Here is a 26,755-nt window from a genome sequence, read left to right on the forward strand (position 1 = left end):
AAGCAAGAGAAGCGTGGGATAGTAAAGAAAGCTCTCTGGAAAAAAAAATGTCAGTTGTCAAATTATTGTTCTGTGAAATGCTCATAGATTGCTTCCTTTCATTAGGAGGCTTAAAAAAAAAAGCCCAATCTCATACTCTTCAGCAATGTAAAAATCTCTATAAAGCAGCTATTTTCTCTCTAGCATATCTAAAATGTTTGTTTCACCATTTGCTTGATAAGTTGAAAATTTTATTTAGACAACATTTACTATACGTTTCTGTTTTTCTAAACTTCTGTTACAATAGCATTTTCACAGCTTCAAAAAATGAATATTCTATAGTTGAAATTTAAGGTAAGTGGTTTTACATATACATTTTATATAAATTTAATGTGTGAGTTTACTGTTGGATTGATTTTCGAGTAGGATCATTAGACTTACTGAAAATACAACATCGGAAAGGAAGTCTCAATATGAATTCCTTATGAACCAGAACTCAGTTATCTCAGATTCATACTTTATGTCTAATGAAGAAGTGTTCTATCACCTTATGAACAATCCTGACCCTTGGTCCATTGTACATTTTCCAAAACTTGAATCCACATTCAATAGATAAATATCTGCTACAATACATAGTAGCTACTCAAGCTTCACCAGAGACCAGTTTTGGAACTTGTGGAAAAAATGAATTAAAAACAGGATACTTCATTCCCTCATGGAATTAATTATCAATTATATAACTTCACAGCTACATTTCACAAGTGTTGTAGTCTGAGAACCAACCCCAATGTAATGATCACTAATGGTGAGTCTTTTAACAGATTGAGGTTTGTTTTTATTCACAGATTTATTTTTCTACAAAAACAATTCTTACCTTCACTAAAAGTTATCTTTAAAAACTAAGAAAAAGTTAATTATGTACATAATTATGTCAAACACAAATGTTCTTGGTTCAGAAAAACCTAAATAATTCTTTAAATTTTGAGAATTTATATCAGTGTTTTTATTCTATGGTCATGGTAGTATATCTTTGGTTGAGATTGAGCTTTCACCTGTGTCTTTAGAAATAAATATAGAACAATTGAATAATTCATAATTAAAATATAATTTTAGTTGAAAAAATCATTAATGGTTTTATAAGTGGGATTGATCAAATGTCAGTTATTACCAAACTCTAATATAGATAGATATATAGACCTAGACCTGACATTAAATTTTACAATACAGACCCTGGAGTCAAATGTAATTTTTTTTTTTTTTTTTAACTAAATGCATAGCTTTACAGGATTCTTCATCAACAAATTTGAAATTGGTTTTGTGAAGCCGAGAAAAGAGAATATTTTCTTTTCCTGAACCATCTATTATTGTATATGGTCACCAATTTCAAATATGGAAAGCTGGCTATTTTTTGTGGATGTAGAAGTTGTATTGGTTATGTTTCATTTTTCATGTGAATTGCTGATATCATCATGATGCTGATACAAAAGCTACTACACTAATTTCAAGCTCCATTAGCAACATATTGTATTGCTTACATTTATAGAATTGAAGAAATACAGACTTTCAAATAGTATAAAACAAAATAAAGGGTAATACTTTTCAACTCTTGAAATATAAGGATTATATATCATAATATACCTTTTTCTTGTTATACTTACAGTCCTAAGAATTAAGTAAATGCTCCTAATAAAACTATGTTTTTTGAAAATTTTCAGTGATCATCATATTTAGAATCCCTTATTCCTCTGTGCTTTAGTCTATAAAAATATTTTAAATTAAAAATTCATTTTGGGTTTCAACAATGTATTTTTGAACGGATGTGTCTCAGGCTCAATAATGTATTTTTGTACGGATGTGTCTCAGGCTGAATAATATGTTCTAGAGTGGGAAGAAGCTTAGAACAAAAAATGTAAAAATTATAATTTCATTTAAGGTGTTTTCTACAAAAGTATGTTTATTTTGAGCTGACAACTTCCAATTTGCGTCTTCAAAACTCCAACCCTTACCTCTTATCTGAAGACCAGATTTTAATATAAAACTGACAACTTGTTATCACTACATATATGCCTGATAGATATGTCAAATTCAATGTGTCTAAACAGAACACTTGATGTCTCCATTTCCACTCATTTCAAATAATGTCACATGTTACTCAAATTAAAAATCCAGGCTTCTTCATTCCTTCTCAGAAGGAGTTAACAGGGTCATGTCTAATCTTTCTTATTTTGATGACTATCTCAGAAAAATAACAATTCCACTTAGCCCACACTCCCTTCTCTGCCTGTTCTTTATGAGGTGTTTATTCTTTGCTTCCTAAATAGCAAGAGCAACATGAAAGACAATAAATGAGGGAAAGTGGGAGGAGTTTCAAGATGGCGGAAGAGTAAGACGCAGGGATCACCTTCCTCCCCACAAATACATCAGAAATACATCTACATGTGGAACAACTCCTACAGAACACCTACTGAACGCTGGCAGAAGACCTCAGACCTCCCAAAAGGCAAGAAACTCCCCACGTACCTGGGTAGGGCAAAAGAAAAAAGAAAAAACAGAGACAAAAGAATAGGGATGGGACCTGCACCAGTGGGAGGGAGATGTGAAGGAGGAAAGGTTTCCACACACTAGGAAGCCCCTTGGCAGGAGGAGACTGTGGGTGACGGAGGGAGGAAGCTTCGGAGCCACGGAGGAGAGCGCAGCCACAGGGGTGCGGAGGGCAAAGCGGAGAGATTCCCGCACGGAGGAGCGGTGCCGACCAGCACTCACCAGCCCGAGAGGCTTGTCTGCTCCCCCGCCGGGGAGGGCGGGGCTGGGAGCGGAGGCTCGGGCTTCGGTCGGATCGCAGGGAGAGGACTGGGGTTGGCGGCATGAACACAGCCTGAAGGGGTTAGCGCACCACAGCTGGCCAGGAGGGAGTCCGGGAAAAAGTCTGCAGCTGCCGAAGAGGCAAGAGACTTTTTCTTGCCTCTTTGTTTCATGGCGCGCAAGGAGAGGGGATTCAGAGCGCAGCCTAAACGAGCTCCAGAGACGGGCACGAGCCGCAGCTATCAGCGCAGACCCCAGAGACGGGCATGAGACGCTAAGGTTGCTGCTGCCGCCGCCACCAAAAAGCCTGTGTGCGAGCACAGGTCACTCTCCACACCGCCCTTCCCGGGAGCCTGTGCAGCCCGCCACTGCCAGGGTCCCATGATCCAGGGACAACTTCCCTGGGAGAACACACGGCGCACCTCAGGCTGCTGCAACGTCACGCCGGCCTCTGCCGCTGCAGGCTCGCCCCGCATCCGTACCCCTCCCTCCCCCCAGCCTGAGTGAGCCAGAGCCCCCGAAGCAGCTGCTCCTTTAACCCTGTCCTGTCTGAGCGAAGAACAGATGCCCTCAGGTGACCTACACGCAGAGGCGGGTCCAGATCCAAAGCTGAACCCCGGGAGCTGTGCGAACACAGAAGAGAAAGGGAAATCTCTCCCAGCAGCCTCAGGAGCAGCGGATTAAAGCTCCACAATCAACTTGATATACCTGCATCTGTGGAATGCCTGAATAGACAACAAATCATCCCAAATTGAGGAGGTGGACTTTGGGAGCAACGATATACATATATATATTTTTTTTTTCCCTTTTTCTCTTTTTGTGAGTGTGTATGTGTATGCTTCTGTGTGTGATTTTGTCTGTATAGCTTTGCTTTTACCATTTGTCCTAGGGTTCTGACTGTCTTTTTTTTTTTTATTACTTAAAAAACTTTTTTTCTTAATAATTATTTTTAATTTTAATAGCTTTATTTTATTTTATCTTTTTCTTTCTTTCTTTCTTTCTCTCTTTCTTTCTTTCTTTTTTTCTTTCTTTCTTTCTTTCTTTTCTCCCTTTTATTCTGAGCTGTGTGGAGGACAGGCTCTTGGTGCTCCTGCCAGGCATCAGGGCTGTGCCTCTGAGGTGGGAGAGCCAAGTTCAGGACACTGGTCCACGAGACACCTCCCCGCTCCACATAATATCAAACAGTGAAAATCTCTCAGAGATCACCATCTCAATGCCAAGACCCAGCTCCACTCAATGACTAGCAAGCTACAGTGCAGGACACCCCACGCCAAACAACTAGCAAAACAGGAACGCAACCCATCCATTAGCACAGAGGCTGCCTAAAATCATAATAAGGCCACAGACACCCCAAAACACACCATCAGATATGGATCTGCCTACCAGAAAGACAAGATCCAACCTCATCCACCAGAACACAGGCACTAGTCCCCTCTACCAGGAAACCTACACAACCCACTGAACCAAACTTAGCCGCTAGGGACAGACACCAAAAACAACAGAAACTATGAACCTGAAGCCTGTGAAAGGAGACCCCAAACACAGTAAGTTAAGCACAATGAGAAGACAGAGAAACACACAGCAGATGAAGGAGCAAGGCAAAAAACCACCAAACCTAACAAATGAAGAGGAAATAGTCAGTCTACCTGAAAAAGAATTCAGAATAATGATAGTAAAGATGATCCAAAAATCTTAGAAATAGAATGGAGAAAATACAAGAAACTTTTAACAAGGACCTAGAAGAACTAAAGAGCAAACAAACAGTGATGAACAACACAATAAATGAAATCCAAAATTCTCTAGAAGGGATCAATAGAATAACTGAGGCAGAAGAACAGATAAGTGACCTGGAAGATAAAATAATAGAAATAACTACTGCAGAGCAGAATAAAGAAAAAAGAATGAAAAGAATTGAGAACAGTCTCAGAGAACTCTGGGACAATATTAAATGCACCAACATTCCAATTATAGCAGTCCCAGAAGAAGAAGAGAAAACGAAAGGGACTGAGAATATATTTGAAGAGATTATAGTTGAAAACTTCCCTAATATGGGAAAGGAAATAGTTCATCAAGTAAAGGAAGCACAGAGAGTCCCATACAGGATAAATCCAAGGAGAAACACACCAAGACACATATTAATCAACTTATCAAAAATTCAATACAAAGAAAAAATATTAAAAGCAGCAAAGGAAAAACAACAAATAACACATAAGGGAATCCTCATAAGGTTAACAGCAGATCTTTCAGCAAAAACTCTGTAAGCCAGAAGGGAGTGTCAGGACATACTTAAAGTGGTGAAGGAGAAAAATCTACAACCAAGATTACTCTACCCAGCAAGGCTCTCATTCAGATGTGATGGAGAAATTAAAAGCTTTACAGACAGTCAAAATCTAATAGAATTCAGCACCACTAAACCAGCTTTACAACAAATGCTAAAGGAACTTCTCTAGGCGGGAAACACAAGAGAAGGAAAAGACCTACAATTATAAACCGGAAACAATTAAGAAAGTGGTAATAGCAACATACATATCGATAATTACCTTAAATGTAAATGGATTAAATGCTCCCACCAAAAGACACAGACTGGCTGAATGGATACAAAAACAAGACCCATATATATGCTGTCTACAAGAGACCCACTTCAGACCCAGAGACACATACAGACTGAAAGTGAGGAGATGGAAAAAAATATTCCATGCAAATGGAAACCAAAAGAAAGCTGGAGTAGCAATTCTCATATCAGACAAAATAGACTTTAAAAGAAAGACTATTACAAGTGATAAAGAAAGACACTGCATAGTGATCAAGGGGTCGATCCAAGAAGATATAACAATTGTAAATATTTGTGCACCCAACATAGGAGCACCTCAATACATAAGGTAAATGCTAACAGCCATAAAAGAGGAAATCGACAGTAACACAATCATTGTAGGGGACTTTAACACCCCATTTTCACCAATGGACAGATCATCCAAAATGAAAATAAATAAGGAAACGCAAGGTTTAAGTGATACATTAAACAAGATGGACTTAATTGATATTTATACAATATTCCATCCAAAAACAACAGAATACACATTCTTCTCAACTGCTCATGGAACATTCTCCCAACAACACCCATATATGATAGAAACCCTCCAGAAATTAGGCATAGAGGGAACTTTCCTCAACATAATAAAGGCCATATATGACAAACCCACAGCCAACATCATCCTCAATGGTGAAAAACTGAAACCATTTCCACTAAAATCAGGAACAAGACAAGGTTGCCCACTCTCACCACTCTTATTTAACATAGTTTTGGAAATTTAGCCACAGCAATCAGAGAAGAAAAAGAAATAAAAGGAATCCAAATTGGAAAAGAAGAAGTAAAGCTGTCACTGTTTGCAGATGACATGATACTATACATAGAGAATCCTAAAGTTGCTACCAGAAAACTACTAGAGCTAATCAATGAATTTGGTAAAGTTGCAGGATACAAAATTAATACACAGAAATCTCTTGCTTTCCTATACACTAATAATGAAAAATCTGAAACTGAAATTAAGAAAACACTCCCATATACCACTGCAACAAAAAAGAATAAAATATCTAGGAATAAACCTATCTAAGGAGACAAAAGACCTGTATGCAGAAAATTATAAGACACTGATGAAAGAAATTAAAGATGATAAAAATAGATGGAGAGATATACTATGGTCTTGGATTGGAAGAATCAACATTCTGAAAATGATTATACTACCGAAAGCAATCTACAGATTCAATGCAATCCCTATCAAACTACCACTGGCATTTTTCACAGAACTAGAACAAAAAATTTCACAGTTTGTGTGGAAACACAAAAGACCCCGAATAGCCAAAGCAATCTTGAGAAAGAAAAACGGAGCTGGAGGAATCAGACTCCCTGACTTCAGACTATACCACACAGCTACAGTAATCAAGACTGTATGGTACTGGCACAAAAACAGAAATATAGATTAATGGAACAGGATAGAAAGCCCATAGATAAACCCACACACATATGATCACCTTATCTTTGATGAAGGAGGCAAGAATATACAGTTGAGAAAAGACAGCCTCTTCAATAAATGGTGCTGGGAAAACTGGACAGCTACATGTAAAAGATTGAAATTAGAACACTCCCTAACACCATACACAAAAATAAACTCAAAATGGATTAAAGACCTAAATGTAAGTCCAGACACTATAAAACTCATAGAGGAAAACATAGGCAGAACACTCTATGACATAAATCACAGCAAGATCTTTTTTGACCCACTTCCTAGAGAAATGGAAATAAAAACAAAAATAAACAAATGGGACCTAATGAAACTTAAAAGCTTTTGCACAGCAAAGGAAACCATAAACAAGACGAAAAGACAAACCTCAGAATGGGAGAAAATATTTTCAAATGAAGCAACTGACAAAGGATTAATCTCCAAAACATACAAGCAACTCATGCAGCTCAATATCAAAAAAACAAACAACCCAATCCAAAAATGGGCAGAGACCTAAATAGACATTTCTCCAAAGAAGATATATATACTGCCAACAAACACATGAAAGGTTGCTCAACATCACTAATCACTAGCGAAATGCAAATGAAAACTACAATGAGATATCACCTTACACTGGTCAGAATGGCCATCATCAAAAAATCTACAAACAAAAAATGCTGGAGAGTGTGTGGAGAAAAGGGTACCCTCTTGCACTGTTGGTGGGAATATGAATTGATACAGCCACTATGGGGAACAGTATGGAGGTTCCTTAAAAAACTAAACATAGGGGGCTTCCCTGGTGGCGCAGTGGTTGAGAATCTGCCTGCCATTGCAGGGGACACGGCTTCGAGCCCTGGTCTGGGAAGATCCCACATGCCACGGAGCGACTAAGCCCGTGAGCCACAATTGCTGAGCCTGTGCGTCTGGAGCCTGTGCTCCGCAACAAGAGAGGCCGCGATAGTGCGAGGCCCGCGCACCGCGATGAAGAGTGGCCCCCACTTGCCGCAACTAGAGAAAGCCCTTGCACAGAAACGAAGACCCAACACAGCCATAAATAAATAAATAAATTAAATTAAAAAAAAAAAAATTAAAAAAAAAAAAAAAACTAGACATAGAACTACCATATGACCCAGCAATCCCACTACTGGGCATATACCCTGAGAAAACCATAATTCAAAAAGAGTCATGTACCAAAATGTTCAATGCAGCTCTATTTACAATAGCCAGGACATGGAAGCAACCTAATTGTCCATCAACAGATGAATGGATAAAGAAGATGTGGCATATATATACAATGGAATATTACTCAGCCATAAAAAGAAACGAAATTGAGTTATTTGTAGTGAGGTGGATGGACCTAGAGTCTGTCATACAGAGTGAAGTAAGTCAGAGAGAGAAAAACAAATACCATATGCTAATACATATATATGGAATCTAAAAAAAAGAAAAAAAAAAATGGTCAGAAGAACCTAGGGGCAAGACGGGAATAAAGATGCAGACCTACTAGAGAATGGACTTGAGGATATGGGGAGGGGGAAGGGTAAGCTGGGACAAAGTAAGAGAGTGGCATGGACATATATAGACTACCAAATGTAAAATAGATAGCTAGTGGGATGCAGCCGCATAGCACAGGGAGATCATCTCGGTGCTTTGTGACCACCTAGAGGGGTGGGATAGGGAGGGTGGGAGGGAGGGAGATGCAAGAGGGAAGAGATATGGGGACATATGTATATGTATAACTGATTCACTTTGTTATAAAGCAGAAACTAACACACCATTGTAAAGCAATTATACTCCAATAAAGATGTTAAAAAAATAAAAGTAAAAAATAAATAAGGGAAAGTGATTAGAGATTGTATTTAAACACATGTTCGCAAAATACACACACAAACTCACACACACACATAAACACACATGCCCACCCTCAACATCAGTAAAAATAATTCAAGTTATTTCACGTGAAACCGCTATTTTTGGATTTACCAGCACCTTCCCCTGTGCTTTAAGAAAAAACTCCAGGCTTCAATTTGGAATCATTTTTTTAGCAGTTCTTTCAGTTTAATTCCAAGTATCCAATAACTTCTTAATATCTCCACTATTGATTACTCAAGTTCAAACCAACATCATTTCTCAGCTGGACTACTGCAGAGTTTCCTAAGTCTTCTACTCTTGAGCCAGCCACCCCAAGAGCACCTGCCAAGTTTCTTTTCTACAGAGGAGCCAGAGGTTTCTTCTCAAAGCATAAATCAGAATATTTCTGCCCTCCTCTTAAAACTCTGAAATGATTTCCCATGCAATTAGAATAAAATTTGAACTACTCATTATGAATTAGCTTTTGGAGACTCTAAGTGATGGTTTACTTTCCTGATGTCATATCATAAGATTTTCTGTTTATTCATTACATTCTTCTGTCTATCTCTCTAACTTGGTCTTCTGTCTGTCTCTAAATCTCTGAATAAATCTTGCCATAGGTCTTGGCACTTACTCATTTCCTTGCCTGGAATTCCTCTTTCGCAAGTCTTTTTATTTGTTTCTTCATGGTTCTTGACTCAAATATCACATCATCAGCGACCTTTTCTCAAACATTCAAATAAAATGACTCCAGCCGAACCCTCCTCGTTCTTTCACCTTGTTTTGGTTCCTTCCTAATTATCATCATTTGAAATTGCATTGTTTTCGCGGTTATTGTCATCATCCTCTTCGTACATCCACAACACCAACTCCACTAGAATATGAGTTCTAAGTGGGCAAGAAATGGGATTTGCCTGTCTTGTTCTTGTATCCATAGTACTTGGTGCAAAGCTTATAACATAATAGATGCCCAAGAAGTATTTTTAATCAGTTAAATATAACTAATATCATTCCTTCTTGCATGAGGTCGAACCTCCCAAACCCATGGGATACTGATTGGATTCAAGCAATCAAACTTGATTATTCTCTCTTCAAGATAGGTAAAATGAAAAATGTGTTTAGATCAATAAAGAATTTTGTTCCCTTTGACTGTTGTTGATATTGCCCCATAGTTTTCCTGCTGATAATAGGTATTTTGGCTGCTCTAGTATAGATTTTCCCCCATTGCTTGATGATTTTAAATGATGGAGGATTGAAACATAGACTGAACACAGGGTCTGAAACACAGAAAACTTTAGCTGTACTTAACATAGAGACCATATCAAAGATCAAGTAACGGTGTTGACATTGGTCCAACCTTAATTATTCAGGCACTACAATGGGGAAGTATACAGGAAAGAGCAACTCCTTCCACCCGTGTTATCATCAGTTTGAGTCAGAACATATTCTTAGGCCTAAATTTCCAATGTTATGGCTCAGAGCTCTTATGAGGCCATAATTTTTTTGTCTCAGGACAACAAAATATGTAATTAAAGGTGGCTTAAGCAATAAGTAAAGTAGTATTTGTCATATTGCCTGATAAGAAGACTATAGGCTAGACTGTTCAGTGCTGTCTTCAAGGAGACAAGGCCCTTTCTATTTGCTGCTCTTTATTTCCAGATTCAATCACTGATTCCTTGTCTTGCCCTAAGTACATTGTTAAAGGTGGCTGTAGCAGTTTCAGGCATTGCATGTAAACTAAATCACATCTGGCTAAATATGTCAAAAAGACCACATATAACAAACGCTGGAGAGGGTGTGAAGAAAAGGCAACCCTCATGTACTGTTGGTGGAGATGTAGATTGGTGCAGTTACTATGGAAAAAAGTATGGAGATTCCTCAAAAAATGAAAAATAGAACTATCGTATGATCCAGCAATTTCACTCCTGGGTATTTATCCAGAGTAAACAAAAACAATAGAAAAGATACAAGCACCCCTATTTTCATTGCAGTGTTATTTACAATTGCCAAGATATGGAAGCAACCCAAGTGCCCATCAATAGATGAATGGATAAGGAAAATATGATATATATATATAAATATATATATGCTCAAGAAGTATATATTTTCATTCTTTGACTGATATATATATATTATATATATATATATTATATATATATATTATATATATATATATATTATATATATATATCAGCCAAAAAATAAGAATGAAATCTTGCCATTTGTGACAGCATGGATGGACCTAGAGAGTATTATGCTAAGTGAAATAAGTTAGACTGTGAAAGGCAAATACTGTATGATTTCATATATATATATGAAATATATATATATTCTATATATATATAGACTCTAAAAACAAAATGAATGAACAAACATACCAAAACAGAAATAGATTTATAGATACAGAGAACAAACCGGTGGTTGTCAGAGGGGAGGGGTCGGGGAGAGGAAAGAAGCAGATAAGGGAGAAAAGAGGTACAAACTTCCAGTTGCAAAATAAATGTCACTGATACAATATGTACAGTGTTGGGGATATAGTCAATAACTATGCAATATCTTTGTATGGTGACATATTGTAACTAGATTTATCATGGTGATAATTTTTAAATGTATAGAAATACTAAATTACTATGTTGTGTAACAGGAACAAACATAGTGTTGTAGTTCAATTATACTAAAAAACAAACAAATAAACTTATAGAAAGAGAGATAGGATTTGTGGTTACCAGAGGTGAGATATTGGAGGGAGGGGGAATTGAGTGAAGGTGGTCAAAAGGTACAAACTGCCAGTTATAAGATACATAAGTACTAGGGATGTAATGTACAACATAATAAATATAATTCACTGCCATATGTTATATATGAAAGTTTTGAAGACAGTAAATCCTGAGTTCTCATAACAAGAAAATTTTTTTCTTTCTTTAATTTGTATCTGTATGAGAAAATGGATGTTTACTAAACTTATTGTTATAATCATTTCATGATGTATGTTAAGTCAAACCATTATGCTGTACACCTTAAACTCATACAGTGCTGTATGTCAATTATATCTCAATAAAACTGGAAGAAAATAAGATAATTATGGTTACTCAAAGTTTGGAATGTAAACTTGAAGGTGTTCTTAGGCATAATGGTACCTCAAAGTGATCATCTGCCTTAGTATGAAACCACCTTCAGGGAAAGAGCATAGAATAAATGGAGACAGTAAGATGTAATGACGCAAAAGCCCCTTGATGCAGCCATGCTTGAGATAGTTAATAGACTCTCCAGATAAGTTTAATTAATTCTTTTTTCAGTTGATGTCTATTTGAATTGGGCTTCTGTCACTTGAAATCACAAAAAGTTGCTGATTGTAAATAAATACCACTGTGTTCTTGAGGAACACGTGTAAAGAGAAAAATACAACAGATACTCAGCAGTAAATTATCCCTAGTAAATATTTTCATGTTGTTTATTGTTCTTTTTTTATCCCTGATCATTTTACATAAATCTTAATTGCTCTAATTAGTACATAAATTAGTTAGATCTTATTAATTCAATATGACTTTTTTTCAGCTCTTGGGACTAACTTTAAAACAAAATCAGTAACATCCATCTTTTATGTCCTTAGGAAAAAATAGGGAAGTAGTGATGAACAAGGGTGACTTCTAACCTGTATAGTCTTCATTGTCTTTTGTGAAAATATGTGTTATTTAGAAAATAGTTCTTTATACTGTAGGCTCACCTCGGTAAAAGGTTCGAAGTACTATCACCTAAGTAAATAATAAAACAAGTAAAACTGGAAATAAATTAATATTTAGTGTAGAAATAGATGTTTTATTTCAGTGACTTGGGTAGAAAAGCTACAATTATGGAGCTTTCAAAGATGATAGCATAATGATACAGTTCTTTATCTGCCATTTGAAACAAAGGGAAAAGAGTAACTAAGACTGAACAAGCTCAAATTAAATGACCATGATTCTCAGATATTTTTTTTTTCCATCTTAGATAAGAGGATATCATTTGTCTGAAATAACGAGGAAAAAAAATTAGGTGGACTCTATAGCTTAGGTGACTGCAAATGGAATACCTTTCACCTCTAATTGACTAGGACTGAAATGGAGGCAGTCTCCATAGAGACTGAAATTCCTCCGTGAGGGATGGCAATTCTTCAGAGAGGCGGCCGATGGAGGACTGTGTCTCCATTTCTAAGAGATAAGGAGTGTGACATTAGGGCTAGATTCACTGGCTCCCATAGCTACTCTTAGCTGTTTTCAATCCTCCATATTTTAAAATATAGTGCCCTTTAAAAGGATTCAATTTAAAGAATTATAACTTGTTCATGGTAATACAGTGAGGCTTGGTGAAATTTTTGAAACAGTCTAGTTCTTAAACTACTGCTCACTCTATTAAACTTTGTTACATCCATTAGTGGGTATTGGGTTTTTTTTTCCCTTCTGTATGATTACGCTCTGAAATCTTGTGATTATATTGTCTCAAATAAGTGTAATGATTTAAGGATTCATGCATTCTGTCTCTCAGATATAGGTTGAATTTTAATAATAAAATAAAACATTTTAATCATAAAATGAAACAGAAATGCAGGCCTTCCATTAACTACTTACACCATCCATCCTTTGCTCATGTCCTCCACCCCAGGTTCTTCTGGTTTTTTGCTCACCTCGCTGGCTGCTTCTCAGTTTTGAATATTTCTTCTCCTGACTTCTCTGGCTCTATATATTGTCTAATTGTTGGCTTTCCCAGAGGTATATCCAGACCATTATCAGATCTGAAATGAAAGTCCTCCTAAACTCTCCCCACTCCCCATCCTTTCTTCAAACTCCCATCCATGTTCCCTCCACTCTTTGACTCAAAGCAGAGAATTTTCTTTAAACATAAATGGGATCCTGCTACTTCTCTGCTTACATCCCTTTCGTGGCTTTCTGTTGCAGAAAGAATACAGTTCAAAATTCTTTGCAAGGCTCTGCATTAAGTGTTCCTTATAAATATCTGCCTTTCTTCTCTTCATTCAATATACTATAGCCATGTTTTCCCTCAATTCCTCAAAAGTGCTAACTTTGTATCCATTACTTTTAGCATTCTCTCCACAACTCTTCAGATGACTGACTTTCTCTTCCTTTGTTGTCATTTAGTAGGCAATTCATTCAAAGATGTTTTTCCTGATTATCTATTTAAAAGGTCCCCAAATACTATTCTTAATATTAATCCATGAATATGTATACATAACTGAATCACTTTACTTACAGTAGAAATTAACACAACATTGTAAGTCAACTATACTTCAATAAAATTTAAAAAAAAAGTAATCCATGCTATGCCTCCTTCAAAAACATACTGAAATCTGTACTAATATTTTGCATTGACCAATTTGCTTATATTTTCTCTTTCTTCTCCACTCAAATATAAGCTTCATAAAGGGTGGGCCCTTCTGTATTATTCACCACAAGATCACCAACGCCAACACTGAGTGGCACTACCACCTCAAATTTCTAACCAGAGTTGATGTACTAGGTACCATGGTCCTAGCATGGACTTTAGGATGGAATTGATTCTGAATTCATGGTGGCTAAACATCTTGTATTCTGTTGACATGACTATCAAGAGGTATCTGTTTTAAATCTGGATATTAGTCCTTATTAGATGTTTATTCATTTATTTCTATGATATGTTGTGACTCACTCTCACTAGATAAGGTAATAAACATATCAAGTGTGATTTAGACAAATGTCTTACTTTTATGAAGTACATGCATAAAGCAAACTTAAGACTGTCAAAGAAAAGACAGAGCTGAATAGTCACTAAAGCAGTAAAACAGATTTTATTCAGGACTATTGCAGTAGAGGAAAAGAGACCTTAGTATAAAACCAGGTACAGTTTCAAATAAAGCATGGGCAAGTGGGAATTTATAGCCAAGGAGCAAGGTGGGGGTCAGAGGATAGAAAATTACTAAGAAGAAACATCAGGGGCAAGGGGGATTCTGTCCAAACCAATATGAAAGACTCTTTGCTAAAGACAGGCCAGGATGATCAGACATCACCTGGGAGATGGTGAAAGATGAGGAAACCAATCAAATATCAAGGGTGGTGAATGCTGGTTAAACTGACTTAGCAGCGTTCTTGATAAAACTAGGCTTTTACAAGTACACAGGCAGTACACAGGTGAGTCTAGGAGAAGGTTAAAGAACCTGACTAAAGTTAGATCAAGCAAAGAATCTTTGTCACAACATATTCTTTTCATTGATTTACTGAGAAAAATATTGCATAACTGGTATATAAGGAACCTCACTTTTCTGAGCCATTAATTTCATTTATGCAATTAAAGAATCTGGAAATTTATAATGACCAATAATCGGCCGAATTATCTTTCTTTTAACGTCATATAAGCCTTAACATACTCTTAGTTGCAGGTGAAACAGATTGGTGAGAACCCCAAGGAATGGAAAGAATGCGGGGCTGCTTTCATTCAGGAATATCTTTTTACTTGCTTCTAGATAAAATAAATGCATTTCAGCATATGATTATCTGAAAGTAGGGTCACCAAAAGCAACCACTTAAGTACATCTTAAGCAACTGTCTGTATGTAATGTCTGCTCAAGTTCTAAGGTAAAGGTAACATTCAACTCTATTCTAGTAATTGAAGAGAGAGGAGTTTCTCGACTGAAATTTCCTATCATTTCCAACAGGCTTGTTCTCATTGCCAAGACATTAAGTGTTTATAAAAAGTGTTTTATACTTTTGTATAGAAAGTGTTTTAGGCATGGGTGAAATTAAAAACAGGCAAAGAACAGGCAAACAAAACTGTACATCACTGAAGAGCTACTCCTGCTGTTTAAGCTATATGTTAGGGGAATCTAATTATGTTACCTCATTAGAGCTAGATCTTATACAGATCATCCAGTTGGGGGAAAATTCTCTTTTTATTATATTTTCATAATAAAATATGAAGGTTTTCTTAGTTTGTGCCATTTTTAAGAAGGCATGAGCTTTTTTGTGTGTAAAGTTGTATGAGTGAATCAACTCTAGTAGAACTTGCATTTTTTAAAGCTCCCAATGAGATATGTAAGTTAGAAAAATTCACACTTCCTCTTGAAAAGCTCTCCCCCTCTCTTTCTGTTCCATACTATTAACCTCACCTCCAAGTTATCCTGCAGTATATACTGACAGTGCTAGAATCAGCACTGTTCTTCTGTTCACATAAACTACTTGAAAGCAACTTGAATTTTTGTTGTATAATTATTCCTGCATTTTTCAATATGAATCTTGTTCATATAAGCCTGAGATACCTCAATAAGTCCAAACTAGAGAATTCATTAAACTTTTCCCAGTCTTTCAAGCCTTCAGTTTTCCATTTTCACCAGTTCTGTCTCACAAAGTCTCCTTTCTCATTCTTATTCTCCACTTGTGGTCAACAATCTCTCAATCTGGTGCTCTCTCAGCTGTCCTCCAAATGCATCTCATCAGATATATAAAGATCATCTTGAAAGTGACCTTGGATTTAAATCTATTTTTCCAGGTTGAACCAAAAGACCACATATTTTGCAGTTCAAATACAGTTGAATATCAGCAATCTTTTATACTCCATGCTTACAAATGAGAAAGCCAAGACCTAAAGAGTTTAAGTGACTTGCCCAAAAATAACACCTTAGGATAACCCAGCAGGGAGTCAAGACCAGAAGCCTGATTTTCCATACATACATTCTTCTATCTGGCTGCTTTAAACATGTGTTACTTGCCTCATTCCCAAAGGGCAATGAGTTGGGGACTCCAGCAGCCAGCCACTTACTCCATTCCCTTTAAACACTTGCCCTGTTCATGTTGTAGAAATGCAAAGTAGACTTCTTCACATTTGAGTACTGCAGAAGATACAGTAAAATACCTACATGTCCCTTCATTCCAGTGGGCAAGGCAGTGAGGAGCTGTTACTTCCCAGTACCTCCCCTTTCAAATACCATCCACAAGAGGTAAATTTCAAAAATGGTGACTCTGACAGCCACCTTTGTATCTCCCACAATATATTGTTTCACAAAGGTTTGTTGAATATAATGGAATTGAGTGAAATGTGAAACCTCCAGTTCCTATGGATTTTTGTCAAACACATGCTCCCTGGTTGTATTTCTCTGCTCTTAAAGTCTCAAGTTTCCCTCCTCACTATTCTTGCATGTTATTTCACTGATGCCGCAAATTTAGTGCTAAAACAATTTTTGGTTCATCAAGTCACAGTTTAAAATTAAAATTAGAAAAAGTTGGAGGTTACCTATGTTGTAAGGAGTCTTTATTTCCATAATGAAAAATAACTCATTAAACTAAAAAATATATGTTAAAGAAATTAATTTTTCCCTGACTAGACATTTGGAAATCTTATTCTCTGATTATATGAAGGGTCATTAAATATCTGTTGGCTTGCCACATTCAAATCAATTGTTTCCAGTGAATTCAAGTAAAGAAGGTCACTGAAATCAACCATCAACTCGAATATGCAAGACTAAACTGCTATTTATCAGTTAATAACCTAGATTCCCTGAATCAATGTCCGTATATATTAAGAAGTAATCATTTTGGTAAGTTAATTAATATTGAATAGTTTCATAATGTTCTCGCTGAAAAATTCCGTGTTAGGCATTTTTTCCCCTTTCTTTCTTTTTGTATGTTTCTTTAATAGGTTTACTTAGAAAAGTCTTCTACATCAAAATATAAAATATTTGCACCAAATCTTTCACAATTTTTCAAATATGGTCCAGCAAAAATCAGTATATTTAAGGATTGCTTTTAACTTTTTATTGCAATCGAAAGTGTCCTCACAGATGCTAATGTCTATTATAATTGTGCGCCTAAAATGTTAACCTATCCAATATGTGCTGTGTACTAGATAATTAGGACATTTCCCCCAAAGCAATGGTATTAACTAAGGTTGACAGTAAGGGACTAATGAGATAGGAGAAATGAAAGTGTAGAGAAAATTGCAGGAGAAAATCTTGGAATGTAAAGATCAGCAATAGAAATATAGACCATACATACTTGACCTAACCCAAAACAGGTCACAGGAATTACAAATCTCCTTCAAATTATATGCTATACTGACTGAAAGAATATATGAAAAAAATTATCAACTAAAATCATATATGTGTTAAATAACCAGCCTGTAAATTGAAAACTGCAAATATCTGTGGTTTCCCTGAGTTTTCTTTCCTTCAACATTTTCAGTAAATTTAATGACACAGGTGAAACCTTGTGGCAGTCACAAAACTACAGAGTTTAAAGATGAACTTTGGATATTTTATGTTCCTTTCAGGATATGTCAAACATTACACACACACACACACACACACACACACACACACAAACAAATATTCGGTGCACACATCTATCAATAGGGGACAGTTTGCAGTTTGATGGTGGTATTTTTATTTATTCAACTTTTCTCTTTCTTTTCTTTCTCTCTCTTTTTTTTTTTTTTCAACCAGGGTCAAACGCTGTCCTTCAGATCTGCCACAATCAGGTGCTCTCTGTAGAGCTCTGTCTTTGTTCTTTGGAGGGGATGCATTCACACACTGATGTGTACCTTTTGATGATCTGAAAAATGTGGGTGTTCCTTAAGGGCTACTGATCTAGATGTCTCCGTTGCTCAAAATAGATCAAGGGAGGCTTTCTCCAAAAATCCAGAGTCATATCACAAAGAAAACCAAGAAGATTAAAAGTTTTACTATTAAATTACACTCTTACCACTAAGAAAAACCTGTACCTCTTTTAATTTTTTTGGTAGAATTACCAGAGAACATAGCTATATTAACATGCCAAATTTGTTACCTCAGTCTTTTCAAACTGGATAAATGATCACAATTCTTTAAATTAAATAATGAAGCTTATGTCTGCCAGAATGAGCAATACATTTCGAATTAACTTACCTATATTGCTAGGAGTTATTGTGATATTGGAGTCTTGTCAAGGTATCAAGCTTTTAGAAAAGAAAGTGATAATGCTTATCTATTTGGATGTGACTGCATTAACTGAGAAAGGGATAAATAACTGAATTGACAAGTAAACAAGAGGGAATTGTGTAAATATGTATCTTAAGGCTAAATGTTGAAAGGTTTTTATAAATGGACTTTGGCAAAAGAAGTGTACTATATAGTTTGTAGAAAACAGTTTTGATAAATGTAATAATAACTTGAAATATTTATTGTGATAATGATGATGATGGCAAAACCCCAAATAATCCAACGCATCAGCACCATAAGCTAATGTCTTTCAAAAAAGGGAGATTGGAAGTTTCACTTAGAACCTTAATTTTCACAAAATGTCTTCACCAATAGTCTAGCCTAAAGAAGAATGCATTCTACCAGAAAACATAAGCTGAATGGCTTTTTGAGTCTTGCAGCCCATTCTCACATTCTCTGATATCCAGTTACTTATTTTTGCCATATGCACAACTGGGATAAAATTACTCAACATTCTACATAGCGGTCAAAAGTCATCCCCTTCTTGTTCTTCTGAGAATGGAGACTAACATTCAACTCCTATTTTTATGTTCTACTATCTGTAAAATGAAGAGAATCAAGTTTGTGCAATAAAAAATAAGATTAGGAGATTGTGAAAAGGGATATATTCTTTAAAATGCTTGGTAATACTTGGAAAAAAGACTGAAAGTAAATACAAATTGTAGTTATTCATGATTAAAAAAAAAAAAAAACACTGTACAGAGTGAGAAGAGTTGGGAATTATTTGGTGGATCATGGATCAAGTCACCTGCCAGATGTAAAAGCTGTTGCAAATTAACTGAAGGGGAGAAAGGAGCTGAAGAGGAGACAGGAACATCACAAAGAGCTGTTAGTCACAGCTTAATATTTATAGTTCTTTTAGGCAGGGTGAGATTGGTCAAACTTGTCTAAATTGGATTCAAAGTGATACCATGTGGCCCGGATTCTGGATCCACAAAGCCTTAACACTGTTTTACTGAAATAATTGTCTTTAGTAAGCAACATGTTGCTTTTTTTATATGCTGTTGAAATTAATACAAGGTGAAGGTAATCTTTGAAAAAGTAAGGATAAAGGTGAAATTAAAGATCTTAAAAATCAATTAACTGGTCAAATCGCATATCCTTTTTTAATGTTTCATACTAATAATTATCTATTACTGACAAAAACGTAAGGAAGCAAAGATATTTAATTTAAATTTTCATAAACAAGTATAAGGTCTTCGACGGTAATGCTTAAACTGTCATATCCTCTGCAATTAACTCTGCTGAAAATCCAATCTCTTTTCATGGTTTTTAACACTCAAATTAAGGACACATTCCTTAGGCAACCCAGCAGTAGAACTGAAACCAGTAAAAATAATTTAAGAGAATGCTATTTATTTCAAAGATATTGTTAAAAGTCTATCATATTGTGTATATATGTGTATATATATATATATATATATAGGTATATATAATAGATTAAGACCACTTACAATCAACAAATTTGATTGAGCACAAATTTAAGAAATACAGTATACAGAAATATTGTTTTCTCTCTAAAATGTCAATTTATAGCTCTTTTATGGTTTGGATCAGGCTATGTCACTTTAAACCAACTTTTTAACAAAGAGTAACCACAGTAGCAAATGAAATATTTTAAAATAATAAATAAAGCAACATCATATATGTGATATAAAAAAATTAAAAGTTCTTGAGCAAATTAATACACCAAAATTGTTTTCAGTCTGAAGTGTTTTGATACCCCTGAAAATCAGGTGAGCTTCATGCAGGATTATTAGGACCCATTTGGATGTTTCACATACTTGTACTGAATGTCCTCTGTAGTATCAGAACTGGATGATATGTATTATATTGAATATTTTACACCCACTAAAGGGAAAAAAACCCCAAAAACCCCCACTATTCAGCAGGAGGTAGGCAGTATGTTAACTAATCTCTAAGTGACTCTTGATCAGAATGGAGCTTCGCTAAGAGGCTCTCAATGGGAGAGGTTGTTGCCCTCTTCTCTAAGAGGGCCCAGCTGCATAGTTATTTTATGTCTATTTTAGGAGAACTCTGAAGAAAACCAAGCTATGAATACAATAAATGTCCAATGTATCTGGCCAGTTCATTGAAGTGTCAAACTGTAAAACTGTAGAATCCAGTTAAGATACTTCTAAGGTATACCTTGTGAAAGAATTATTTTTCTTTAAGAATATTAGCAGTCCATGTTACTAGAACATTGTGAAAATGTGTCACAGTAAGTCATACAATTTGAGGCTATGGAGATATGAAAAAGAATATTGAATGTCATGTAGGGTTAAATACAAAAGGCTGAATCAAGATAGCATTTCAGTAGAATTCAACTTATTATATAAAATAAAAAGTAGCAGCCAAAATGTTATATATGATATGATATATGACTAATTGATATTTTGTGCCCATCCTCCTCTTTCTTCTTCCCTTTGTTATTTGTCAACTTTCCTTAAAATCTATAGTCTTTTGAATAAATATTTTTAGTACCCTATCTTCAGTCTTAAAATTAATCCAACTGCCTTTTCTTAAGATACTTTGGATATTTCACTGTAACCTTCCTATTATAGAGCACTATATTTATTCTCCTCTCTGTGTTCTTTGAAAATATTATTGCTTCTAGAATGTGTTCACTTTGTATGTTTACCTCAGTGGTTCTCAACATGGGCTGCACGTTATTATTAATCAAGGACCCTAAAAACTGTCTCTTCATGGGCCCCAGATTTATTCCATTATTTCATTGTGATAGGATGGGTCTTAAGGAATTTTTTAAAGTTCACCAGTTGATTCTAATGTTCAGCCAGAATTACAAACCACTGAGCAACCAAATCCCACACACTCTTGAAGATCTAGGACAATCAAACCAGCAGGTTATGTAGCCTTGCATGATCACAGCTTCTCAAGGAAAGATCCTTTTCTTCCAACCAATAGCACTTATGTCCCATTCTACATATACAGTTTTCAGTACACACCATTTTAGACTTTTGATTTTTGTAAGCATATTAGCTTGACTTATTTTTCCTGCTTTCTTGTAAAATCTTGTGATAAGATATTATGTTTTATTCATCTTTGGTTGAAGCTGTGTCTTGTACTCTTTAAATGAAAGTAAGTTGTGTTTTTTTTGTTTTTTTTTACATCAGTGTAATTAACTAATGTATTACCCACAACTAAATATTTTCTAGGTCCCATAAAAGTAAATACTCTTGTGCTATTATCTCCAAATATAATTCATCATGAATTATTAGTCAAATGAGAAGTGAACTCTTAAATACATACACAAAAGTAAATATTTAGAGATGTGTGTATTCATATGAAGATTAATAATAAGAAAAATTTTTAAAAAGGAACATCTCCAAGCCAATACATCTTTTCATTTTATAAAAGGAACAAAATGAAAAAGGTTGCCTGACTCTTATCTTTTTAAGGGTATATACACAGTTGTGTTTTTCTCTAAATTCTCCATTCTTTGAATAATATTTGGGCCAAAATTCAATGGATTTGAAAAATTAAATAATGAAGCTAGTTTGTGTGTCCTAGAAACAAACATATTTAAGATATTGTATCATGGATTTAGACTAGAAGCAAATTTAATTTTCCACTGTAACAATTAGGGAATGGTCAGAAAAAACACAATCACAGAGATTATAACAACTTTTTCCCTGAATAGCAGCTCCAGCAATGTGGGGAACTATTTGTATAAAGTGGTTTAAATATATTCTTTATGGTTAAACTACTTAATGATTGGCCTATATTTTCCTTTCAAGATAATAAATTTTAACAGACCAGCTATGATTTATGGAACAGAATTATCAGAAAAATAAGATAAAAACTCAACTTCAACCTATAATGTGCGCCACACACTTTGTTAAAGTGGCTTTCTTTGATGGAGTAGAATAAGTTTTATACCATGCTTATTCTGAGTTGTTGCTATGGTAACAATGTATGTCTTGTAAAACTGTAAACAATTGTGTAAAATGGTTAAATAGAGCACATGTTTATAGCTGTACCAGTCAGTTCAAATGTATACACACTCCATTTTTAACATTATCTTTACAAAGAAATATTTATTCATTTCAGATGGATGCTCAACCCTTCTTCCAAAAGATTATGGCTATTTGTGTGTGGGTACATGGTGTGTAATTGGAGGAAAGTAACTTTTCTTTCCATTTTCCAAAACATAAAATGAAATGATTATAATACAGACAACTAGAATCCACAGTTCATCCATATAATTATTATGAGTAGTCTATGAAAACATGCCAAGAGCTTTTCTAAGAATTAGGCCCTCAGGTATAAAGATTAGCATGGTTAAATTGACTGCTGGCGATTTCAACAACCTCTAAAGGCTCTGCATAAAATCCACTGACAATGAAAATTTTTCATTAAAAAAATGTGCTGCCATGGGCAATCCTTGCTAACCAATTTATAGTCTCTATTTTTATAGGAGTTTGGAAGAAAACGCTTTTAAATCAGCCAAACAAAACTCCCTGAATTTGTTATAGATTAATACATGATGACTTTGCCACCATAAAAAGACAGAAATTATAGGAAATCAGAGGGCATACATCTACTACATGTATGGAGATCTGCCTATGAGTTTGAATTGGAGAATGATGTTTTTGTGGTGTCCTATATGCTAAATCCCTGAATGAGACAGTGGAATGCGGGGCTAAGGTTCCTGTTGTCTAAGAAGTTTCATTCCCAAGGAAAATTTAACATGAAAAAGCCCTTATAAGACCAATGCTAATTGTTTGTAGGAACATTACAGTCATCTTAGATACTCATATGTTTAAAATGACATACAGAAATAGTAACTGTATGTATCAATAGATTTGCTCACTCATCTAATAAGCATCTTTTCTAACCAGCAATACATAACCATTGTCACATTTGGGTCTCCTATGGAACTTAGAAAGTACGATTCACCAAAGAATGCCCTAAATCTGGTGATACATTTTTTTTTTTAATTTAAAGAGTAAGTAAACCATTTATTTTTCCATTTTCTATAGTGGTTTTCATTTATCCTATTTGATAGGCTAGATACGCAAATTAAGAGCAATGGATAAAATTAAAACTTAAGCATGTGAAACAGAAGTCGAAACCACAGATTTTTCTAACAAGAATGAGAAAAATGAGAATGGAAGAACTTATGTGTTGTGCTGTTTCTTCAAGGAAAGGTGCACTCTGATTGTGGCTACATGTATTAAATACCCAGATGTTTAATTCCACCATTTTGGCATATGAAAGATGCCATTTAATTATTCTCAGAAAATGTTTACTTTGTTTCGTCTGTCTTTCAAATACCAACACTGAATTAAAATTACAGAAACAACTAAGTAAATTTAAGAGAAAATTCCTGTTGCAGAAATTGCAACTATATCATTTAGCTGTTTAAAATCTCAAAAAAAAAAAAAAAAAAAATCTTCAGAACTTTTCCAAATCAGAAACCAAGGGTTTGTAATTACCTTAAGCACTATAATGATGTAACAAATATAAAGAGACAATATCTGTAAATATCTCAGACTAATATATTCATAATAATAAGCAACAGACTTTTATAAAGAATAATTTATACCAGAACAAAGATTGTGTTTTCAATAGTTATAAGATTAGCAGATGAATCAAAACACAGTAGCATATATATCTTTATATTACCAAAACATTCAATACTATGTTTCATAAAATTTTGACTGTGAAATTAAATCAAAAAGCCAGCTAGCAATATGAATGTTTTCACATGTGCTGAAACTAAATGCTACAAAAACGTTCCTACAGACAATAACTTTTCTTTCGGTAGGGAGTTTCCTGCCATAAAAATAAATAAATAAAAAATAAAGAAAAAATAAAATTCAACTTCTGTATGTGAGTTAACCATGTACTAATATATTTGAGGGAAATTAGGAAAATATAAAGGAACTGAGGAAGTGCAACACAAAACCTGAGGAGATACAGCTATGGATCCCCTGTTGTCCCATGGCCTCCCATACATACAAGATTAGAAAGTCCTCTGCACACTAGAGAAAGAAGCAACATACATTCTACAAATCAAAAGGAAATTTATAACATCTGGGCTATCAGTGTTTCTCCATTCTATTATTGTAATAGATTTGATACATTTAACAAATATCAATTGAGCAGAAATCGTGTGCCACGTCCAGTTCTAAACACTGGAAATAAAGCAGTATATAAAACATATACTCTCCCTCCTACTTGTGGAGATTATAGTCTAAAAAAAAAAAACAAAAGAAAAACCCAAAAACTAAAATCTAAACTTTAAATTGATGAGCTAATGGGACAGATATCAGATGGGTTGTGTGAAATGGGATTTCAAAAACAAAATATGAACTATTCACTCAAACATAAAATATGAACTGTTCACTCAATAGTATTAGCGATAATACTGCATAATTCTGGCATCATGTCTTTATTTTACATTCCTGCAACTCAAGCAAATTTGGCACCAATTATCGACAATAAAAAAAAACACAGAAGAAGCACATGGACTTTTGAAAATAATGATGACTGGTGTATTAGATTTTGGTTCAACCAGCACTTCTTGGGTGTGTATCAGACTCTGAGCTAAGAACTAGCCACAAAGCATAATGGTTACCACATAGTTTCTGTTCTCAAAGACTCTAAGTCTTCAGAGATAAATTAATAATTTAAAATAATGTGATGAATGTTAAGAAAGAAACAAGGAGTGATGGACTATGGAGTAGGGGAAATAGGACAAACATGCAGAGGAAGATCTTCTACAAGCAAAGATGCCTCTTAGTAAGTGATAACTAAGCAAAAGGTTTTGGAACAGGAATTCTATGTGTAGAACAAAATATAAATGAAAGTACAGAACAATAGTACGTGTGGATGAGGTCTTAGAGTTCTGTGTAACTAGGTCATTAAACATAGTTCAGGAAAATGAGGCAGATTTAGCTTACAGCTTAAGTCATAGATTTTTCCATCCTGAGAAATTTGGTATTTATTCTAAGAATAAAGGAGAATTGTCAAAGTGCCTTAATAACTGAAATATCATAGTCCTATTTGTTTTTTTTTTTTAAAGCTGATATTTAACATTGATAACCAACAAGGACCTACTGCATAGCACAGGGAACTCTGCTCAATACTCTGTAATAACCTAAATAGGAAAAGAATTTGAAAAAGAATAGATACATGTATATGTATAACTGAATTACTTTGCTGTACCCCTGAAACTAACACAACATTGTTAATCACCTATACTCCAATACAGAATAAAAATTAAAAAAAAAAAAAAAAGCATGACACATTGAGCTCAGAAACCTAGTGGCTCAGGAAGAGATGGTAAAGTGTTGTCTTCAGGAATGGGTAGTAGTGGTAGAGAAAGGGCATATACTAGATACGTATTTAGAAGGTAAAATCGATTGGAAGTAGTGATGAATTATATCTGGGACTGGAGAGGAGGAAATGTGAGAAACTTCCTAAAATTTTGCCCTGGATTAGCTAAGAATCAGCTTTAGCTGTGATAAGCTTTGGGTAGTTGAGGGTAATGAGTTACAATTTAAGCATGTTACATTTTTGATAACCTGTAGGATATTGAGAAGAATATGGACCCCACCCCGCATCTTGAGTTATTGATTCTACCTAGTTACATTCTACCTCATCATCTACTTCATTCCCTCAAGAATAAATCTTGAGATTGATCTGGAGGTTTAGTGACAACAGTACAGGAGAGTGTCCTGAGAGCACTGATGCGGTCAGCCATGTGTGTCTGCTGGGTAAGGAAAGACATGAAACCATGACCAAGAAGCAATAGAGTAAATGATACACACATGTTTATAATTTATTTCTTAATTATTCTCTCCACTAAGACAGATATCTTAGTCTCTAAATATTTATAGATGAATGAATCATAGGTTATGAATTAACATTTTAAGTCACCTCACTGTGATTAATTATGTTCAATGCTATTGTCAGGACTAAATTATTCAATATGTGTAAACTTCAAAGAGCACTCCCCCAATCAACTGAAGTAAAGTGAAGGTATTCATATCTGTACATTCAGAATTTCAAATATCTAAAAAACATCTATTTCCGTGGTGAATCCTGACTTAATTAATAGAATAATTATTTTTAATAAAGCCATTGAAGACTTAAAACAGTA

The sequence above is a fragment of the Balaenoptera ricei genome, chromosome 17 (genome assembly GCF_028023285.1).
Source record: "Balaenoptera ricei isolate mBalRic1 chromosome 17, mBalRic1.hap2, whole genome shotgun sequence".
Lineage (NCBI taxonomy): Eukaryota > Metazoa > Chordata > Mammalia > Artiodactyla > Balaenopteridae > Balaenoptera > Balaenoptera ricei.